The sequence below is a fragment of the Bactrocera latifrons genome, unplaced genomic scaffold (genome assembly GCF_001853355.1).
Source record: "Bactrocera latifrons isolate USDA-ARS-PBARC rearing strain unplaced genomic scaffold, ASM185335v1 scaffold_41, whole genome shotgun sequence".
Taxonomy (NCBI): Eukaryota; Metazoa; Arthropoda; class Insecta; order Diptera; family Tephritidae; genus Bactrocera; species Bactrocera latifrons.
Genome location: NW_017537057.1, coordinates 488,914 through 505,705, shown reverse-complemented (window position 1 = coordinate 505,705; position 16,792 = coordinate 488,914). Strand labels below are relative to the sequence as shown.

Below are 16,792 nucleotides of genomic sequence, written 5' to 3'. Positions count from 1 at the left end.
AAATAAATAGTTTATTGTCTAAAATAATAATAAAAAATAGCAAAGCCTTAGAATTCTACATATCCACGTCCCTCTTTACTATATTCTTTCCAAATACATGAATGCATCTATGCACATTTGTATGCGTGTTTGCATGTATGCGCACAATGCAGCTTTTTACACGTTCACTGTGGCATGCAACAATTTCTAGGATGACTGCATTCTCATTCTGTCGCTGCTGCAATCGTTGCCAACGCTACTCCGCGTAGTTATTATGTTGCACGCGAACAACAACAAACACGCGCATAGCTGTAAAAGTCATGAGCGTTTATGTTGCTAATAACAATTAGACAGGCGCCAATGAGTTGGGGAAGCTGCCACATGCACGCTTTTGTTTTTGCTACAAACTTGTAGCAGTGRAAAACATTTACCAATGCATTTCAAGAAAAATATTAATATAAACCATAAAAATKTTAAATATATATTTTTCTTTAAAAACATAATTTTGTTACAACAGCTGGCAACGCCATGTCGCTATATGCAATGCTAGTCACTATAAATACCGACTGCGTTGCATGTTGCATGCGTCTAGGCCACGTTGCACACAATTTGCTGCCACTTGCAATTTTCCTGTTGTTGTTGCTGCCACATACAACAATTTGTGTTCTGGCGAGTGCAGTTAAGAATTTACTTCATGCGTAACACAGCCGGCCCGACCGCATAGTTGGCTAGTTAGCTGGCTTATGCCACATATGAAACCGGCTAGAACGAGAGAGCGAKGGAGAGGGAAAGCACAYAAAGCAGCGGCGGTTAGAGCGCGATGRTAGGTGGCTAGCCGTGTCAGCGCTCATGTGTTGTGCTGTAAGATGTGCGGCGGAGCTGTCATTAAGTAGTGTTCACGTGAGGATAATGACATTTYGGTGGCGGCGTGCAAAAAAAAAAAGGGAAGCATGTGAGCGGCAACGCAAAAATAATTAGCAAAACTGGTTGGACGCTGGTTGGTTGGCTGAGTTTGCGTGCGAGAAGATCGTGGCGATCGGTAACGTGTTCCAGGAACCCGTTTTCGTGGCGACTCGACTTGTGCGCACATATTTGCAACGTGTGTGCGCATGTGACCGGGTTTATGCAGCAGTGTCCTCAAGGCGGCCTATACATATTTACGGTGCGTTCCATTTCTTTATTTTTTATTGCGTTATGCGTTAAGTGCGTAACAAAAAAGTTGCAACAAATTTGATACTTCCTTTGTCTTTCGCAGTTACATACTTATATGTATGTATGTATGTATGTAACTTGTGTAACGTTGAAGCAATCCCCAATACATGGTGGATCCGACAGCTTGCTGGCGCCACCGAACGGAAATTGAGTTTTTGATAAGTCAATTTATGTCGCTGGGAACCCAGAAAATTTCAAATTTACTCGCAGTGAACTGAATATTTTTTTCTTGTGACTCAACTGTTGTCAAATCAACTTTTTATCTCCTAATAACAGAATAACAGTCACACTTCCCTTTAGCCTAGTTAAAAAATATGTCTGAATTTATTTGCTTTGTTCTCTCTACTTGTCTATAACCAATTTCCAACTGTATTTTTACAGCTATTAATTATTTGATTACTAATTTAGTCACAAACCAGCGCTGCTTTGCACACGGTTTACATTGTGCTTTAGTTTCATTCTCAGTTTTATKGCGGCCAATGGTGGGAACTTCGCGGTCTCTCATTCCTAGGCAGCGCATTGATATTTAGCATACAATTGCACTTTACACATATACATATGTACTTTTATTATGCACTTTGTAGTGCTATGCATCATAAAAAAGTTTTAAATCAAATTCGAATTTGCATACAAAAAGCGGGAAGAATGGCTTTTGTGGTTTTTCATTTAATCGCCGCAGCTAAATGTGGCTTTTGAGTAGACAATTTTATTCCAAAGAAAAAAAGATAAATTTTATTGCGTTTTTACGTTAACCTTGGTTATTTAATACCCATAATTTGTTTATGACTGTGAAAGAACTTAGAGAAGTGTCGGGTAAATGTTCATAACTTCTGTTTCAATAGTTAATTACTGAGGTCTCTGCTTGTTTTTGCTTGATAACTGTTGGTTTTTTGATAACTTCGTCGAGGAGTTCAGACCGAACCTGTATTAAGAATGTTCCTAACGTGAGGCGGCAAATAACCACGTGATCAAACTCACTTGATAATTAAGAAAATTTTAATAAAAATTTCATTTATTCCGTCCTCTTTACATTCTACAGCTTCTCGGCGTCTAACCTTCCTAGTGTTTCTTGACGTGTGTTTTTTGCTTTACAGAGGCGGCAGTATCTGGGCTGCAACAAGATCGTGGCCCGAGTCGATATTAGGACCTCGGAGCGTACACACGTCTGAAATACCGGAGACGTGTCTTCCGTCTATCACAACATGATCGATCTGKTTGGTGGCTTTTCGATCCGGAGACAGCCAAATAACTAGATGAATTTTCCTCATGTTGGAATCTAGTACTACARATAACCGTATTTCGGGCCAAGGCGAAGTCGATCAGCCTTAACCCATTTGGGGATGTTTCATCTAGGTAGCTGAATTTTCCGATCACTGTGAAAAAGACACCTTCTTTGCCCACCCTGGTCGCCAAGCACGATTTGGACATCGTGTCGGGGGAGCTCTCATAAGTGCGCTTCAAGGGCTAACAGAATACATAATGGGTCTCATCGTCTTTCTCTTCCATCGAGAGGTGGGCGCAAATCATAAAAAACTTCGCTCTGATGCGGATTGTGGCTAAACGTTCATCCACCAGGTTGAATGCCACCACGAATTCCATATCGAATTTGCGTTCTTTTATATGGCAACTGTAGGAAATGCCACAAGGGCCTACTCGGCTCAGTCCTTGTCCCATCTATCGTACTTCGTGGACAGCGTAGGTGTCGGCTTTTACTGGAATTATTTAGAGATTTACCGATAAGATCTACAATCATTACTTGGCCTCGTCGCTGAATAAAATTTCGATCGAAAACATCGAATCTTCTTGGAAATTTGTAAGAGCCCATAGAGCGAAGCGTTGTCGTTTGAGCAGTTCGAGAGGCATCAGTTCTTGCACAAGCTGTATTTTGTACACTTTCAATGCCTGTTATCTCCGTTGATGCTCTAAATGGCATTATTGTTGAAGTGACACTGTTGAAGCCCACGTGCTCTATGTCGGGCTTGTGATTCACCTAGGCATTGGCAGGGAAAGTGTAAAACTGTTTCCTTATTCTCTTGTGGCTTGCAGCTGCAGGAAATATTATTATATGTAGGACCATTGCCCCGTTATACTTGTAGTAGCTTAAAGTCTGTATATACTCTTTCTGGACCTTTTTAAGAAGTCTTTAGTTCTCGTTTTGTCATACTTAGGCTCYGTTTTTTTGAATTTGGTTATTGATTTCCATTTGTTCTGAGCTATTTGCTATTTGAGAGCAATCCGTTTGAGACCTCACGACCTGACAAAATATGAAAAATTTACTCAACACGAGTTCATTGGAAGAGAATTTCAAGCCGTTTGTTCAAAAGTGACTATAGAAATATTATCTACAAATCATATTTTACTGGTTTAATGGTTTACACAAACTGGTGATGATCAAAGCTAACGTCAGTGATGTCTAAAGTCATAACAAACTCGTCACTCTTGCACAATTTTAGTGTTAATTTGTGTCTTCTACGCTTCAAAGCTCATCGCGAGCATATCATAAAATACATACAAACATTTGTAGTTGTAGGAAATCCAATTTTAAGTCAGCTATCCGGTCTGAAATGTCAATGAAATGCAATATTTGCGCTCCAACWTTAAGCACACAGTAATTCCTTCCGAATCTCTTTACGCTGCTCCATATAATTAAGCATATGTGAGTCTGTTATTTTGTCAGCAAATCTTTCGCTGCTGCTTCCGCGCTAATCGGCACTTCAATCAGCGCYGAAAGCGATTGTAAAACCACAGCGTCTTAATCAACACGGGAAATGTGAGAATATTCTCATGCGAGGTGGATTTCGACAGTTTCCTCCATACAAAGCGTCTCACTCTAAGTAAATAACAGTTTTGTAGTCTGATTGTTGTTTAAGCAAGTGTTTGCATACGTGTAGATCTGTGTGTGTGCCCGCACATCTTCCTTTGGCCCATGACTTGTTGACTGAAGCGAAGCGTGTTGAAAAGTCTATTRTTTTGCGCGAATACTTGAAAGAAGCGATAATTTCTGTAGTAATAAAGTGAAGATGTGGCGTAGAAAATAGTCAAGCGCTGAATAGGTGAGAAAAATTTGCTTAAGCGCATGCACACATACTCACACATGTGGCCGCACACACTCATATGTCTGTATGTGCGCGCAGAGTGGTAAGTTGTGCTGGCTGTTGGCTCCTATGAATGAATGAATGGTTCAACAGGTCGCCATTTAAATCATTTAAATTTGTCTATACAAAGATGTGTTGTTTTATTTTGTATGCATATGTGTGTGTGTGTGTGTGTATAATTCCGTTTTATGTTTCATGTATGTGAATTTGACTGCGCAGCAGAGCGATTTTTATTATCTSATAAATAGTATACACCATTTTATGCTACATTGTAGGTACTTGCCATATTTTGCGAAATTTTGTATGCTTCTTCTTCTTCACTTAAAAAAATGGTATTTGCAATTTATTGCTGTTTATGCTTGTATATGACGTCTGGCATGCAGAAATTTACATTGTGTTCACACACATATGTCTGTACTTAAGCATACTTACTTGTAGTCTGCTGTTTTTCCTTTTGTTTGTTTGTAGTATTTTGTTTGCGAAAGCAATTTTTTATTTTTCGATTTTATTTTCCAGCAGCGGTCATTGCTCGCATCTATTAAACACAATATCAGTTTTACATATGCATGTATACACACATACATACGTGCATATATACACACGTACAAATATATGTATATATGCACATGAGCTTACAATTTTTAATACATATTTACAATTCGTTTTTTCCTTCATCGATGAGTGAAATCAACAACTTTGTCTTCTTTTCTTTTCCTTTGTTTCGATTTTATTTTTTGTGTGTTGTTGTTTTTTACACMTCATAATGAATTTAAACATCTCTCACGTTTGTTTTATTTATTATATAATTTTTTAAAATTTTCCCTTTCCAATAGTTGCGAAATGAAATTTGCCGGTACTTTTTCGTGTTGAGACTTTTTAACAGCGACGTTGTTGTTTTTTTTGTTTTTTTCTTTACCTTGAAACATTGTGGGTACAATGAATCTTTAAAGAAATGTTTAAATTGATTTTGCTCAATGGTTTTTTATATTCATTAACACTTTGGCACAACATTGTGATTATTGATTTCTTACATAAATAGCACAGGAATATTTTCTGGGATAAATGGTTGTCCGCTGTATTCTCTGTTCGAATAGTTTCAACCTAACCTCCTTCACCTAAATTAAACATCTTCTTAAGAACACTTAGTAATATTTAAAAAAAAATCTCTAAACTACTTTTTTTTATAGTAGAAGAAGGCTTCGAAAGCCGGACTGCGGGGCTTTAATTCGCTAAACCGAACCAAATCCATCTCATGTCTCTCCCACGACACCACTGGAGAGTAGAAGACATTTAAGTCTCCTCAATTGAACAGACTGACTGCCGCCTACTCTGTTGTAAATGTCTCAATCTTGTCATTATTAGAGCTGCCTGCTTAAAAATCGAGGTTACTGWTGGAGTACGTGTTCAGAGTACTGGCTAATCCCTCAGCAGCGTCATTTGATATGGTTCGGAAAGCACTTATCACGCGAATTGCACAAAACCTATGTACTGCGTTAAATGGCCTAGCAGATGATTTCATGTCTAACATCTGTATAGTCTAGCCRTCTAGCTGAGTGACAGAGCTTCATCAGCTTTGCGATTTCTTCGTTCCACCAGTATATTGCCAGTTCCTTCCACAGCTTCCGAATACCAAGTGGGTGACCAGATCCAGTTTTCAACTGAATTCATATTTATAATTATGTTCCTATCCGAAAAAAGCCATATTCTGTTAAATCGCAGATCTAAAGCTAACTCYGAATCGCCATTTCTCTGGGCGCTTCTGCTTCTGCGCTTATTTGAGCATCTGGTATAGTTATTACGGTATTATCATTCAATACGCTTAGAGATATGGTATTATATGTTATAAATACACAGTACAACAGCTAATCTGGGGGGAAAAAATTTAAAAGGTCATAAAAAAAAACTGACACATACGAACGCCGAACCCTTTGAGGGTTTTACTATACTGACCTAGTACCATCACCCTGACTTGGAATTTCTCACCACCCAGACAAGAATCCCAAAAATGTTCCACAGTGTTATTATAGCGGAAACATTCCTACCGAATTAAGGTACTAGGTTATCTAGTACGGTATCCGAACTCTTGGAAATGTGTTGTCTGACTTTCATCTATGGCGAAGTCATTGACCATTTTCTTTATTTTACCGAGGCCGACAACCAAGCCAAATGAGCCTTAGGGTTGTTGACATCGCTAAAGTTCGAGGATTAGGACTAGAAGATAACACTCTAGATTTTAGGTATGCATATCAAGATACTAATGACGGTTTAAGTAAACATTAGTAGTGGAGTACCGAAAAATAACCAAGAAATACAATAAAAATTTAAAAACTTATTTTTCCCAAAGTGACACCACAGTCAAATTATAAACTGTACAAATTTCGAATTTGGATCAGACTCTCTCGAGTCAAAGAATCCTGCATCATGTTATCTTGGCTTAAAATATTCTGCCACCAAATTTTCAACAGTGCTGCGTTGCAGAACTCGCGCTACCAACAGTAAAATATGGTATTCTCCACAAAGTTTCACCATCTTAAAGACCGTCTTATATCCAAATGTCACAAGAATCTGTATGTTCAATAACGGAACGAAAACGTCGAATCTTCTTGGAAATTTGTAAGAGCCCATAGAGCGAAGCGTTGTCCTTTGAGCAGGTCGAGAGGCTTCAGTTCTTGCACTAGCTGTATTTTGTACACTTTCAATGCCTGTTATCTCCTTTGATGCTCTAAATGGCATTATTGTTGAAGTGACACTGTTAAAGACTGTCTTATATCCAAATGTCACAAGAATCTGTATGTTCAATAACGGAACTTTTAGAACCATATTCTAATCCCCACATATGTATGCAAATACATTGTGTTTATGACCATAAAGTGCTCGCTGGCAAACCGTTACAGTCAAAACCCACTTAAAAGCGCTGCTAAAACGGATAAAAGTCAAAGTCGTAGGGTAAAGCCCTGTAAATGTAAAAAAGATTCGTTTTGATGGCTTTGACATTTGCGGTGAGCACGTAAAAACCCTTTAGTATGTGGCTGTGTGTGTGTAAGTGAACTGTCTCTTACAGCGGTTTCATAATTTCACGCTTATAAAAAGCGAACCATAAACAATAAGCGAGTCTTATATGTAGCGTAAAATACGAATGCTGCTGTGTGTGTGTGTGTGTGAAATTCGAACACATGTGGCATAGAAAAGTGCTTTGGCTGTGAGTGATAGGCATGCTATTGAGGTCAGCCACGGTGACTGTTCAAGTTCTAAGTGAATAAGCGTTTATTGAGTTGCCTGATGGCTCTGTCGAAGGAAAAAAATGGAGAGATGTGGAGATAGGAGGCAAAAAAATGTTTCATATGAGTAAAAGAAGCGAGCTTACCGGCTTGAAAATATATAAGAGCCTCCAAAAGCCGAAATCCAGCCTCACGATGAGGAATCTGTCGAAGCTGTCAAATAGTTTGAATGTGGAGAGAGGAGGAAAGAAAGTGCAGCATATAGAAAAAGCGCGCTTACCGGCTTGGTGGTAATAAATTAGAAGCTCCAAAAGCTGAAAGCCAGCTCGCCGCTAAGATCTGTTTGGCTACAAGTGATGATGCTCTTAACTTATTGTTGTTATTGTTGCTTATTTTTATTGTTATTTGCTATTAGTATAGTTGTTGTTGCGGAATGCTGCTTTTATTAGCATGTCTTAAAGCTTTGTGCCTTGTCTTTCTATGCTCCACACTGTCAATCGTTGGAAGAGCTGGAGAACGCTCATAAAGTWTTGCTCAAATATATTGGGCGAAAGGAGAAGTTTAGAGAGAAACGCTCGCGGCAGTACAATATACAACTGTAAGTGATTAGAAAGCAACGCGCAGCGTAACAAAGAATCGCGGCACAAAAACACCACAAAATGCGAAGAAATMAAAGTTTTCTAAATGGAGTATACCGAATAGACACTGGCGCATGAAGAAAGCAAAAACAGCAAAGTAAAATGAAAACAATAACAAAACAAGCAATTGCCCATCACAAAAAGCGTATCGGAATTCAAGTAGTAGCTAGAAAAGAAGAAGTTGAGCAGAAAAATCGCAAACTCTGCCGCCCCCCTGCGCCCCACGTGATCTCATCGCATTACCACATTTTACATTTTACATTTACAATTCCCTACTTCAGCGCCATTTGTCTTGGCTGTTGGCTTGTTTTGTAAACAAATAAATAGTAAGTAGGTGAAATGGTGCGCGCTGACTGGCGTATGAAAGAAGCTGCGGAGCTGCGGAGTTATAGAAATTCAATCAATTGTTATGCGTCCGTCAAAGTCCGTGGCGTGCTGCATGCCGACTTGTCGCTTTTTATAGCGATTTTAATTGGCTTGGCGCGCTGCAGTCCATTTCTCTCGGTTTGCGCAGTTCCGTGAAGGAAGTTGTCAATTTGCTACGCTTCGCATTCGAAAGTCTTGAAAGGAGACTTTTCTTCTTCTGCTGTAATTATAATTAGAAGTGAAGTGTAGCTAATATGAATTATGTTTGTAAGCACTTGAAGTGAGAAAGTTAGAAATTACTGAATGGGTCAGGGGTGTGAGAAAAAGCTATTACAATATCCGCCTGTTGAAGCTTTCGATTTATACAAGTTTGACGAAACCGGCAGCTTCTTACTTGACTCTACAAGTGCGGGTTGATTTGAGTAGACATCGAAAATTATGGCGATTCTGTTTTCTAATCAGATTTTTCCAATATAGCCCCTTCTTGGGTAGGTATAAACTGGTTCGCTCGAAGTAAGCACTTCCTTAAAAGGTTAGGCTTAAACAAAAAACAAAAACAAAAAAAAATTCTAAATAAAAAATAAAAAATAATGCGTTTAAGTTGATGTTATAAAACTATTTGAAATCCGACAAACATATCTCAATAGGGTCTTACGAAGTCAAACAATAAACTTCTCATCRATCCAGTAAAATCTCACAGAAGAAAAATATTGAAACCAACGTTCATAGTCACGGAACATTAAGTTAGGTTAGGTTAGGTTAGTCTGGTAGGCTAATGACTCGCATAGACAGGCTTAAAATGTAGCCTTGTCAATTCGGGGCAAGTGTACAAGATATTTTCCATTGTTTCCCCGGTGGCTTGATCTTGACATTTTCTGCAGTCTTTTTGATCTGTCAACCCCACTCTGCAGGCGTGTGTCGCCAACAGATAGAAACCAGTGAGTATTCTGATAATGCTTCTACAGTCCCTTCTACCCATTACCAGTACGAGTTTTGTTTACTTCCGATCTACATTTCATATCGTCGTATATACCATACATGGGTTTTCCAAAGTTAATCACGTTTTCGGGTATCAGCCGTATACTACTCTTGGCAATCTCGACCATTTCCCTTATTCACTGCCAATGATGCTTTTATGACCCGGCTTCTGGCGTCTCTCTAAACTGTTGTCCTGCTTTCCAAGACACTACTGGCCGATATGTAAAGCTTTAGTGCTTGRCTGTCCTCGTAAATGTTGACTCTGAAGCCATCTAATTCTCTACAGTATATCTCTACAAACACTCCCTCCYCCATTTTCGAGTCATCCGTGTAAATGTTTAAATTGTTACGTCCAGCTAGCATGTCTATACCCAAACCATCTTTTTGCTCACCTTGAACCAATTAAAAACTGGAATCATGATGTCGGTGATTGCCAAACCGTCATTACCCACCGAGGTGTAAATTTTTCTGAAGCCAGTTGTCGCCGTATATAGGTGACTACTGTTCAACTTATGTTCAAGTATCCTCTACAGAAAAGTAGTATGGTACTGCGATAAACGAAATACCAGTTAATATTATTAAAACCAATAAGAATAATATTTATTAGTTCTCTGAAAATTTAAGTATGTAGAGGAAGATAGTTACATGATAGATTGGGAAGGTACGCACCGCGACCACTTTAATTTCTTCACATTGTTTTTTTCCAATCCTAAAGCTCTTAAAAAACCCAGGGTGCCTGAGACCTTGGTATACTTAATGTGACTCTGCAGTATGGCTCCTAAATGCGTCAGGTTTTCTCTAGCCACAGCATCACAATCCAGGAATTTGTGCGCTGGTGTCTCGGGTTATAGCTCAGAGAAGCGACAAGTTTCGTCAATGCTCATTTCTATTCTGTACATAAGCAGTGTCCTGTACGAAATTCTGCTAGTATTCTTAAGTAATTTTTTCTAAATAAAGTAATATTTTTAAATCTTTTGGTGTTGCAGCCATCTATTGTATTAGTTGTTTCGATTCGCTCATTCCATCATTACTTACTATACCASTAGCTCTCTATTATTTTCTTTTCTCCATGTCTTAGTTCCTCTCTTATCATCTGAATGCCTTTTGGAAAGTAAGGCTCTGGTTCGGTCGGCGGGGCCGAGGCGCTTATTTCGTAAGTTTATCTGCTATTTCGTTTGCTTCAATACCTRTATGTCCCCTAACCCAAAGTAGCCGAACTTTATTCCGTTCGCCTACTGCATTTTGTTTCCATACACCTTGTCATTATCATCCCGATTTGATTGTGCGTAATGACATTGCCATCATTTCAACTGTCATTGTAAAATACTATAAGCTGATTTAAAGTCATTATTCTAAGTGTGATCTTTGACTAAAGGTKATGGCGAAAGCTTCTGTTCGAAAAGTGCTAGAGTATTTACCCATAGAGACTGACAGAATTAGTATTGGGTCCATAGCCCACGCGTCGTTAATAAGGGCTGGGTACATACAGATTTCAAATAATTGATTTTTAATTATCGTTCACAAAAATTTCTGTTGTCGATAAATATTTATTTAAACCAYACTTTGAGAATATCTGGTGAAAGAAATGTTTACAATGACTGTTAAAATACCCCATTAAATCTGCTAGACTCATCATCACTATTTCAAATTAAATAAACAACTCATAATTATTTTGATCTTCGCTGAGTTTTGTTTATAATTACGTTTAACACGTTTATTTTCTGTATTTTTAGGGGAGCTTATGGTCCAAGGTCTCCTAGTCTTATTGATACAAAGTCGTATTAACAAAAATTCCGATTTTTAGGYCAAATATTTTTATTTCCGCTCTTGCTTGTCAGCATTTGAAATTTGATTGCATTTAAGCCGATTATGTATTTACGACTTAAATGATAAATACGTAAAGTATTTGGAAAAGTTTCGAAGAAATTACCGTTACTGTAATGCTGCTTAGTACATTGCAATGACATTTGATGACTTAAGTGTCAAAATGACACGAAAATTTGAGGTTATGCATTATTAATAGCATTGCAKAATAATTTAATTGGGCTTCGGTGGGTCAATCAAATGAAGAGCATAATTTAGTTTCGRAAAAATATTGGCAATATTTTTTACATTCCCAGCAAGCTTTCTTTTCTTATTTGAATTTCCCGTTAAAATCTATAGCAGAAATCACAGATCAGCTGTTTTTCCAAAAAGCTTTGAACCTGTTACATAGCATATCAAAAAGTCTGCTCTTTGGCAGAAATAAGACTCAATGAACTTTGGCGTGTTCAAATGTGTTTAATTAGTTTCTAAATCTTTTTTTCACGTTTTCAAGTAATCCAAGAGCTGCACGAGCTCTTCAAGCCTATCTAAAAACCGGTAAATATATATATACATGCTTTGTAATAATATATTAATTTCATGCCGTTCACATTAACTTTTATGCTGTAACTAATCCCTTTTCTTTTATTACCCTCGCGGCTGTTATTACATGAGAGTAAAATATTTATGCTTTCCTTCTSCATATGGTGATTATTCAAATAGATCTGACTACTGACTGTTGGCATTGTTTTAGCTGAAGCGTTAATGTAGTTCCCTTTGTCTTGGGTTACCGTCTTAATCATCGACATAATAACATAGTAGATAAGTACTTTTGTTTATATATAGATTTTTACATATGCATCACAATTAAATTTAATTGCACACGTGTTGCTCATATTTAGGCGCTGTTCATACGCGGTAAAATAATATTATATAACTTTAACGTCATACCATTATACAGTGTACTTTATATTTGAGGAACAAATTGTCTTATGTTATTTTTAAATCTTATGCCTCCCTTGGTTTTGCTGAGAGGACCAACCGAGTCGGCATTTAGCGGAATGAGCTTTTGCCGATATGGTTTCTCGGTTCTCTTTAGCGTGGGTATTGACGGGTTGCAGTATATGGAAATTTCCTCAATCTCTCAAGGTTTCGCTGACAACCAGAGCTCCAGGAGAAGCGTTCCGCGATTATGGCCGCTATATGGCGGTCTGCCTGCCCTCAMMTTCCTAGCTATCGCTGTCTTTCTTCTGCCTCCTATGGAGCCCTTCATGAGCCGAGTTGTTTGCGACACTAGCCCATCAGCCATTTCTGATGAGTGTCAGCCCCCATCGTATGTCATTGACAATACAGATCCGAACTAAGAGTTTGGCCCTAGGGAAGCAGCACATAKTACATGATTTCCATCTAATATCACCAAACTCCCTTCGTGACAGTCATTTCTAGCTTGGCCACAGTTTGTGTCGGCTCGCCGCGATTCGACCACGACCGTTTTCGCTGACGCTGTCGTATGTGACCCACTTTCCAACACCAGTAACCATCGACTTCAGAATTTGATCGATTTTGTTGCGCATCTTTCTAACGCCTTATTGCGTAACCCAATTGCACTTGTAGAACGCAAGATACAGATAACTAAAGGCCCCGAATAAAAAAAAATTTTGTATTTAATAGACCCCGTACAAAGGTTACTACATTTTTTACCGTAAACTGGAGTTTGTTTGAAGTTGMAGTGTTTAGCTTTAACATCATTTTTCTCTCCCTCCCTCCAACACGCTTGAATCCCACATTTTAGTAGTTATAGAGAGGACCTAGACAGTATTTCTTAGAATTGCTTTCATCTGTTTACTGTAATGGCATATAATGGAGATCTTGTTCGAAAATACCTAAGCTGAAGGTRAGATACGCCAAAGATGTGAGGTTATATCGTTCACATATTCTTTCAGAAACAAAATTAGAATAAAAACAAAAAAAAAATAATTTTTTTTTGGTACCGAATCTAGACCTAAAAGGTCATTGAAGCTGCTTTAAGTATAGGTCATTTGAGTTAAAATTAAATGGGGGCTTAAAACCCCGCTCTGTACGCTGAAACATATGCAAAGCTAGCGTCATTTCTAAAGATATTTGAACAGCCGAGTCAAGAGCCGTAAAATGAGCTCGTCATTATAGTCYAAACATAAGAAATACGCTATTAGCACTGCGAGTAAATTACTTCCTCCAACTCCGCATGTTAAAGCAACTCCATTCGTAATGCAAATTCGAAGACATAGTTGGCATTCATATGCATAGAGGTGCATATTAGAGACTAAGTGGTCCAGCACAAAAGAAAGGCATGGTCCGCTGCATGTGCAAAGTGTAAAGAGCTATCTGCTAAGACTAAGTTGAGACCACAATGGCGGGTTTGGATGCCTGGGGGTTGGCTTTTAAGCGCTTATAGTTATATGGTGGRTGCAACTGTTGTTGTAAGGTTTGYGTGTGACTGCTGTGTCATTTGTGACGTACATATGTATATTCAAATGCTAATGAGGTTGTTGTTGCCTTTGTTGTTGCTTTTTGAGTAAAAACTCAAGCAGTTTGCGAAATTCACTTGTTTCCCGACATCTGCTGAGAAAATCGCCATCACGTGCAGCAACAACAACAACAATAAATAATGAATGAAAAGCTAAAAAGCTGAAACRCGCTGCAGGAAGCTGGTGCGCCCAGCGAATAGCGGGGGAAATCGTGAGAGCGAGCGATATGAAAATGCGATAGCGCTGCTGGTGGCAACAAAAGCATCGCAAGCATTTTTTCGCCGCGTCGGGTTATTCAACTTGTCTGATTGTTGTGCCAATGCAATTTCAGCAGTTGCTTTTGTTGTCGTTTCTGTTTTTTATTTTTTAGCAATTTTTCATTTTATTTCGTTGTGCCAATGCTGTTGACGTGGGTGTTGCTCACTTCGCGCATGCAGTTGCTTTTACTGTTGTTATTGTTGTTGTTATTATTTGTTTAGCAAACACAGCTGTTGGCAACGCCAACCCGCTACTGTCTGTCTGGCAGCTCATTGTTTGGCGATTGCGTTTGCCTTCGCGAATTTTCGCGTGCTCCATGTGTTATTGTTGTTGTCATTTGTTGTTGCCACCAAAGTGTTTGCARAAAAAGGCGAAATAGTTCGTTGCGTTACTTACTATTTACGAAAGCAAACAAAAATAGCAACGCAATGTTGCTGCTGTGTCTCTATTGTTGCAACAAATGTCTTGCTGTTGTTGTTGGSCGCATGATTGCGGTATTGTTTTGCCTAACCCGCGGCCAGTTGCTCATAACCAGCAATTTTGTTGCCAGTTTGGCTCGCGCCCACTGCTTAGCGGACCAATTTTTTGTTGCAACACAGAGTACTTGCCACCTCTCTGTGGGCACATGAACAGAAGTAAAAAAATTATATTTATACCCTGAATTGGTATATTTAGTATGTTAAGTATGTTTGTAGCAACCAAAAGGAAATTTAGGAGAACCTATAAAGTATATATACATATGTATGAACAGCGTGACAAGCTGCGTCGATTTAGCCATGACCGAGCAGATCGGTCTGTATATACACGAACTAGTTATATACACGAACTTAGTTTTTGAGACATCCTTCTGAAACTGTGTGTAGGTTCTTTTCTCATGAAGAAGTTGCTCATTTATCGGAACCGTTGAAATCGCACGACTATAGCATATAGCTGCCATRTAAACTGAAAGATCGAAATCAAGTCCTTGTATTGAAAACTTTTTTTATTTGTGGATACATCTTAACGAAATTCATTATGATTTATTACTCAAGAGACCGCTTTAATCTCCGAAGAAATTGTTCAGATTGGACGACTATAGCATATAGCTGCCATASAAGCTGACAGATAAAATTAAAGTCCTAGTATGAAAAACTTTTTCATTAGGAGAGATATCTTAACGAAATTCAACGTAAGTTGTTATCTAAAGCAATCGTATAATCTCCGAAGAAAGTCTTCAGATCAGACGACTATAGCATATGGCTGCCATATAAACTGACAGATCAATCTCAAGTCCTTGTATTAAAACTTTTTTATTTGGAGAGTTATCTCAACAAAAGTCAGTATAAATTATTACCCACGGCATCACTCTAATCTCCGAAGGAATTATTCAGATTGGACAATTATAGCTTATAGCTGTCATATAAACTAACTCCTCAAACTCAAGTCCGTGTATAGAAAACTTGTTTATTTAGCGATTTATCTTCACGAAATTCAGCATGTATCATTACCCAAGGCAACGCTTTATTCTCCGAAGAAATTATTCAGATCGAACAACTSTAGCATTTAGCTCTTATACAAACTGACCGATCAAACTCAATCCTTTATATTATAAACTTTTGGCAAAGTTTATTATGCTAAAAGAAAATGCGCACATGTGAAGGGTATTATAGCTTCGGTGCAACCAAAGTTAATTTTTTTCTTGTGTTGTACTTTTGGATTTGCGTTGCGCCAGAGTGTTGCGCCGGCTATTTGCCCGCCTGTTGCTTTCATTTTCGGCTGCATAATATTTCAAAAACCGAATTTGTTTACCTCCGAGTGCCATAAATTTATTTGTTTTTGTGCATTTTCTTTTTGTGATTTTTTTTTTTAAATTTTTTTCCAATTATTATTTGTTGCAGCATTGTTTGCCAGCTTAAAGCCACTTGACCCATATATAATATTTTGTGATACTTTTTTTCCACTTTTGTGTGTTTCGGCAATCGATTTGTGTTACAAATGCTGCYCCCACAGCTGTTTTCGATTTATGTTACGCCTTCCATTTCATTACGTTAAGCTGCCTTTTTTGTTTCTTCATATTTTTGGATTGTTTTTATTTATTTACATATTTTTCTGAACAGCGGAAGTAGGTTAGTGTTTCAGTAGCGGAAAAAACCGAAGCCAGTGTGGCAAGAAAGGAAATAAATGTGAAAAAACACAAATACTTTGTGCACGAAATTTTATCGTATTTCGACGCTAACGGTATTGTTGAAATTTATTTTGAAMGCTTCTTCAGCTTTCTGTTTTTCGCAAGTATTTCTCTTTGATTCCCTTCTACAATTCAAATTTGTCGCATARATTTTGCCTAATTTTATGGGTCACTTGATTTTCCCACCGTCAGCGTTTGCGCCATGGCTCACTTTCGCCTTTCCCACTTTGTTGCTATCGCCGCTTCGCTTTTATTCGCAAATGAGCCCAATTGAAAATTTCGACGTGCTTTCTGGTATCGCCTCTAAATCATTGCGTTGGCCGAAAATGTCGATTTTTTTGGTGGAATTTTTATCCGCTTCCGTCATCGCTGACATACTTAAGGTGGTTCGGTCTCTGTGGGTGTAAAATATGACTTTATGTAAATTCAAGAATGGCGCCAAATGTCTTAATTATTAATTGATCTTAATAATTTTGAGGAAAAAATTCGAAATTTTTTATTTAAAAATTTGATAAAAAGTCTAATTCTTAATTAAATTCTAAATTATTATCAAATAATTATAATTAAACACATG

At 38.1% G+C, this 16,792-nt stretch overlaps 1 protein-coding gene across 6 annotated transcripts in view; it reads left to right on the top strand.

The window, feature by feature from the left end:
• Positions 1-16,792, top strand: part of LOC108972603 — a 228,897-nt gene that overhangs the window by 7,126 nt on the left and 204,979 nt on the right. The window lies entirely within an intron of this gene.